This window comes from Lactuca serriola, chromosome 4 (assembly GCF_051521515.1).
Source record: "Lactuca serriola cultivar US96UC23 chromosome 4, Lser_US96UC23_V15, whole genome shotgun sequence".
Lineage (NCBI taxonomy): Eukaryota > Viridiplantae > Streptophyta > Magnoliopsida > Asterales > Asteraceae > Lactuca > Lactuca serriola.
The window spans coordinates 142,923,209-142,930,283 of NC_136411.1; the positions used below are offsets into that span (position 1 = coordinate 142,923,209).

Genomic DNA, 7,075 nt, shown 5'->3' on the forward strand with positions numbered 1-7,075 from the left:
AGGTCGGGCACCCCAGAAATGCCTGGCAGTATGTGGTACGATGGGGGAACTCACTAAGCTTCGTGCTTATAGTTTTCAGTTTTGGTTTCAGGTACCTCTTCAGCGAAGGGGAAGGAGATGGCTCGGTAGCGGCACATCATACACACACATTGGTTTTCCGCATTATGAGATGTTCTGGGATTGTACTCTGACATTATTATTATTTTCATGTTTTGGGTTTTCAGACACGATATATGTTTTGTGAAATGATATGATCGGATGATGTTTTACTACAAATGTTTTACAAACCACTTAAATTAAATGAAATTTTTGGGCGTGAAAATTGGGTCGTTACACATAAAGCATCAGTCTATGGGTTGATTGTTAAGCCTCTTTGTCTTGAACCCTAGTTTATAGTGTTTTGAGCCTAGATCTCCTTAGCTACACGTAAAGTTTGCCACTTTATGTGAGGAATAGGCTTTAGAAGAGTGGATCTACAGTTTGGAGTCCATGCATGACTCAAAAGCCTCTGAATATATGAAGGACTGAATAGACTCGATGAGTCCTTCGAGTGGACTCGGCAAGTAATATGAAGATGGAGATGAACTCGACGAGTTGGATGAACAACTCGGCGAGTCTGTTGAAGATTGCCTTGGACTCGGCGAGTCTGTTCTTGGACTCAACGAGTCAAGTCGCGAAACCCCAAACCCTTCGAGTTAAGACTCGGATCAGTGAGTTGGATAGGTTAAGACTCGGAAATCGGTAGACTCGGCGAGTCAGGGGCTGACTCGGCGAGTCGAGTCGCGAATGAAAGGATTCTAAGCGTATGCACTCGGCGAGTCAGTAGGCAGACTCGACGATTAGGGTTGACTTGGGAGGTTGACTTTGACCAGAGTTGACTTATTTTGACTTCTAGAGTTCAATTTGAAACTAAGTGTTATATTGATATTAGTAGCTTGAGGAGCTAGTGGGGCAGTGGTTTAGAGAGTTGTCGGACAGCAGCTAGAGGTTTATCAGCAAAGTTCAGCAGTGCGAGGTAAGCCTCCTCACTGTTTGTATGGGTCTAAGGCACCAATGTCGGCCCATTTAGTTTATGTATGATAAGAAGACCCGGGGATTAGCCCTAGGCATTATGCATGAAAGACCAGGAGTCGGCTCCTGGCACACGATATGCTATTATGTGTGGTAGGAAGACCCGGGGGTTAGCCCTAGGCAATATGTATGAAAGACCAGGAGGTGGCTCCTGGCGCACTGTATGCTATTATACATGAAAGAACAGGAGTTGGCTCCTGGCAAACTATATGTTGATTAGCCTAATAGAGTAGTATGTATAGTTGTCTTCGTGATACTTGCATGAAAGACCGGAGGGTGGCCTTTGGCACTTGTCTGTAAGACCCAGGGAGCGGGCCCATGCTTGACCAGGAAGATCACGTGCGGTCCATGGCATAACCACAAGACTATGTTTGGCACATAGCACCTTGGCAAGACTATGTTTGGCACATATCACCTTGGCAAGACTATGTTTGGCACATAGCACCTTACCTGATTATGGATATGTTGGTTATGTATGGTTCTTGGCTATGTATGGCATGTATGGATCAGTTGGTTTGTATGGTATGTGGTATCTGGGGAACTCACTAAGCTTCGTGCTTATGGATTTCAGTTTTGGTTTTAGGTATTTTGTTTTCAAGGAAAGGAGTCGGCTCGATCGCAGCGCATCACACTATGTTTTCCGCACATGAGATCTTTGGGATTACACTCTAATATGGTTTTACGATAATATGTTTGATTACCGACACTTTGGTTTGTCACGAGATATTATAATGAATGTTTTTATATTGATGGTTTTATGTAATAACTTATTTAAAAATGAAAATTTTGGCCTCGAATTTTGGGATGTTACATGACAAGATTACGATTCCATATTTGACCGCACTGACCACCTATTTCAGTTACGGTTTGCTCATCGCTTTTGGCCAATTGCGCGACTTCTTCCGTAAATTCATTGATTGGCGGAAAGCCAGCAATCTTCAGGTTCGTTATCTCTGTCTGTAATCTGTATACCTTATGTTATTGAAATGTTCTGTTGATAACTTAGTATGCTATACGTAAACTTCATGTTGCGTATATTATCAGGGCTATGCACCGATCTGTTTAGGGCTTGAAGATTTCTATATTCGCCGCCTCTATCTCCGTATACATGTATATTAGTATGCACCATAGATTTTACTCTTTTAGTTGATACAAAAGGTTCATTTACAAAAACATGATTCGACATATTTATAAGTTAAAAGACATGTTACCTTTATGTATATATGTAGGATTGCTTTGGACGACCAATATCAAGCCCTCCTGATGCTTGGTTTGATGTGATAGAGCGCGTTTCTAATGACAATAACAAGACACTCAAGTGAGTGACTGGATTCACATTCTTAGTTTCCAGTTGAGAATCTAGATTTGGTTTAAGTTTTTTTTCTGTCTCTTCTAATTTTCACAACGTATGGATTGTATCATTGGATGCCATAAATTGTCAAGTTGTGCACATTATGTAGGCGAACTACAAAAGTAAGTAGGTGTCTTAACTTGGGATCATACAACTACCTTGGATTTGCTGCAGCCGATGAATACTGCACACCTCGTGTAACTGAGACTTTGAAGAGATACTCTACAAGCACATGTAGTACTCGTGTGGAAGGAGGTAATTTTATTCTTTTCTTTTATCATTTGTAAGAGATTCTGATGATGGATTGGTGTCTTTCAGGAACGACAACATTGCATATTGAATTGGAGGATGTTGCGGCTGACGTCGTTGGAAAACCAGCTGCTATGGTTACTGGCATGGGATATGTTACTAACTCTGCTATCCTTCCTGTATTGGTTAGACATGTACGTGTTCTTGTTCTTAGTTTATTTGTGCAAAAATTTATCATTCTTGATGGGAACTTATGCAGGGAGGTTTGATAATCAGTGATTCACTCAACCACAATTCAATTGTCAATGGAGCTTGAGGGTTTGGTGCCACCATTCGAGTCTTTCAACATAACAGTAAGTGCCTGTTTATCTTTGACTTAACAATGGGATAGGATTTAATGGGGCAAATATATACGGGTGTTTCTTTTTGACTTAATCTATAAAACATGTCTTAACTCTTAATGTGTTAAGTACTTAACTCATTTGATTTTGAATTTGTAACAATATCAAATAAACACCAACTTGTTCGTTGTCACACATCTAAACAAAAGGGTAAAATGGTCATTCACTCATATATATGTTCTTTTCTTTGCAGCCCCTTCTCATTTGGAGAAAGTCCTGAGGGAGCACATTGCTGATGGGCAACCAAGAACACATAGGCCATGGAAGAAAATCATCGTTGTAGTGGAGGGAATTTACAGCATAGAAGGAGAACTTTGCAAACTCCCTGAAATAGTCTCTATATGCAAAAAATACAAGGTCATTCATTGATTTAATTATTATTATTATTATTATTATTATTATTATTTACTATTGTTTATTTAATGATATTATTTGATATAGGCATATGTTTATTTAGATGAGGCACACAATATAGGAGCAGTAGGCAAAACAGGAAAAGGTGTGTGTGAGCTTTTAGGTGTAGACACTGCTGACGTGGACATCATGATGGGAACTTTCACAAAATCATTTGGATCATGTGGTGGTTATATAGATGGATCAAAGGAACTTATTAAATACTAGGTGTGAAATCCATATATTACATGAGTTTATTTAAAAAAAAAACTAAATACATTGAGAAGTATGAATTTATAAAAAAAAGTAAGAAAATATTGAATTATAAAAATTAAAATGTTTTTTTTTCTCTTGTAAATTTAAATAAATAATTTAGATAAATAAATAATGAAAATTAATGAATCTTTAATTTAGTTATTTTGAAATTAAAAGGAAAGTTCATTAATAAAATTGATATGCATTTATTATTGCATTTAAACATTATCTAGAATTTAATAAAATAAAAAAACCCCATAAAATGACATATGGAATCAAAATTAATTTAAAATAACCACAAAATTACATGTGTCAAAATAAATGAGAATGTGACATGTGTCAAAAAGATCTTTATTTATTAGGGAGGATTTGAAGTACACATGTCCTGCTCATTTATATGCCACATCAATATCACCTCCTGCTGCTCAACATATTATATCTGCCATCAAGGTTATTCTTGGGGAGGATGGCTCTAGTCGAGGTCACCATTTTTATATTATCTTTTTTTTTCTTTCATCATAATGATTTTTTTTTGTTTTTGTTTAATTCAGGGGCGAAAAAGCTAGCACAAATACGTGAAAACAATAATTATTTTAGGTCTGAGCTACAGAAAATGGGGTTTGAGGTTTTAGGGGATAACGACTCTCCTGTCATGTGTATCATGCTTTATAATCCTGCAAAAATCCCTGCTTTTTCAAGAGAGTGTCTCAAGCGGAATGTATATCTTTACACTTTATATCATTATTATTGTTTATAATTGTAACACCCGTGTTGCTGGGCTTGTCATTAATAGCAATGTAATAGTCTAGGTTAACCCTTGTAACCCATCTTGAAATAATAAAGATGTATTATTTGTGTATTATGTGTTTTGTGCTTAGTTGTGTGACTTAATTGAATTAAGAATAAAAATAAGCGTCAAAATAAAATAGTAGATAAAGCCGATATCTTTGGATAATGTTGTAGTAGTTGAAACGAGGTTTCCGAATATATAAAGAATGCCGAAATCCGAGTTATAACGAAGAAATTATGATATGTCGAAGTTTCGCGACAGAACTGGCAACGCTGAATGACATAAAAAGTGAAATTTACGTTAGAGCAATATTTAGCCTTAGCGATCTAAACGAAAGTCGTAGAGTTCGTTAAACCGAGAGCGTGCATAAAAAGATCGTCCAAATCTGACTTCGTATGAGGAAGTTATGATTTTTCGAAGTTTCGACTTAGTAGTATGCAGCCCGAATACTCGATTTGAGACCGAACGGTTTTTAGCCGAAACAATCTAAACGAAAATCGAAGATCTCGTTAATAGTAGCGAAACGATAAAAAGATAGGCGAAAGCGGACGTCGGATGAAGAAGTTATGAATTTATAACGGAGTTTTCCTGTCCCGGCCTACTAAAAATAAATAATAAAAATAAAATCAAAATTAGTCGACTGAGTCTAAATGAAAGTTGTAGAGTATGGTCTGAGCTATGCGTGGATATAAAAAACGTCGAAAACGGAGCTCGTATGCGAAAGTTACGCAATTTAGAAGTTTGACGAGTCAAATTACGCCGAGAGTAATTTGAGTATGCCCAACGTACTCGGATGAGTGCAAGTTGCCTGACCAATACTCGAGTGCTACCAAATGACGCATGCAGTGACGTCAAAGTATGCCCAACGTACTTGGAGTTACGCCCAGCGTAATCCCAGACCCAACAGCCTATAAATAGAAACCGAGATCAAGCATTTTCCTTGCTTTTTTTCTTCCTTTCTCTCTAAGTTTTGCATCATTTTGTGTGCCAATCATATCCCGAAGCCCCGGTATTATTCCCGAGCCTCGAAGTAAGTCTCGAAGATCCCGAGAAGCGTTATTTCGAGCCGAAGCTCTGCCCGCGAGGAGCCCGGTTTTTGTGAAGACCTTCCAGATCTACCGAAGAATATTACTTCTACAAATCGTAGTGCTGTCCGATCATCTTCTGATCAAGTGAGTGTGTAGTTCCTTTCTTCTAACACATAATTATGAAGTATTAGATACGAAATACGTGTTATGTGTATATTTTGTTGATTATATGTGTGAATGTATATTCACTTTCTTTTATCTCATAGATGTGATTTATTCTCTATGAAATATGTGTTATGTGTGTGTGCCTCATCTGTTATGTGGAATATGTATTAAATGAACATGCTATACAGGTTTTAAACTATGTATAAAAATATATATTTTTATCTACTAATATGTTGGGTAGAACATGGGTAGATAATTGATGTGTGATAAACAGATGAGAGACCTCGATGTCATTGTGATCCAGTTATCTAGCGGAATTTAGATGACGACCACAGACTCCTTCTAGACAGTCCCGTGGAACACTAGCAGGCTCATAAACTGTAGGTGTTAATGAAATTGGGTTTTCATTCGCTGTATTCCATCCCCCTCATGGTTGCCTTATTTGACTCATATTGCTAAGGAATCCCCGAAGCATGTGTTCTCGCCCCGATGAAATATTCTGAGACTAGGTCCCTTGTGATAGTTGTTTTAGGGACGTAAAGTGAGAATAACGGGAATGTGTAATTGGGTCATTTTTGGGTTGAGGAAATTTAATTACTTATTTATTGTGTGTTGAAAACCCTATATGCTCACCAGGCTCCCAAGCCTGACCCACTCAGTTTTATTTGTATTACAGGAAGTGGCGCAAGGGCATAAGATGGATGAATTATCAAGTCGTTTTGTTTACAAGTCTGTATATGTATATATTTGTTGAATGACTTGTAATGTTATCGTTTATGCTTTATGGTCTGTATCGGAACATGACATCCCGAGTTTTGATTATATAATGAAAATACATTTCTTTATAAAATGCTTTGGTAAATATTATTTTATCACGTTTTGTTTTTGGGAACAAATTCCGCAACTCTTTTAAATCAAAAGAATTTACTCTGAAATTATTTTAAAAACATAAATGAAACCGGTCTTTTCTGGCCGTGATTTTGGGGATGTCACAATTATTATTTGATTTATTTCTTGATTATGAATTTTAGTTTTTGAAGTCAATGATGTGTGGTTGACTTTATAATGTGAAGGTTGCGGTTGTGACAGTTGCGTTTCCAGCTGCACCTCTACTGTTGGCTAGAGCGCGTATTTGTATTTCAGCTGCTCAAGGGAATATATGGTCAAAGCATTATAGGTAATAAATAATAAACTTATGTTAAATATTATTATTTTACTTTTAGTTTTGGTTTAAGGGAATTTTAGTTTCACTGAGAAAATTAAGCTTGTTATTTAGGTGATAAGCAGAGTAGGGGACATGGTGGGAATAAAATATTTTCCAGTTGAACCAAAGAAGACACAACTGGAGGAAGGAACAAAAAAGATAGATTAA

The 7,075-nt window shown here is 37.0% G+C and overlaps 1 pseudogene; it reads left to right on the top strand.

The window, feature by feature from the left end:
* Positions 1-1,689: 1,689 nt before the first annotated feature.
* Positions 1,690-7,075, top strand: LOC145100374 (long chain base biosynthesis protein 2d-like; annotated as a pseudogene).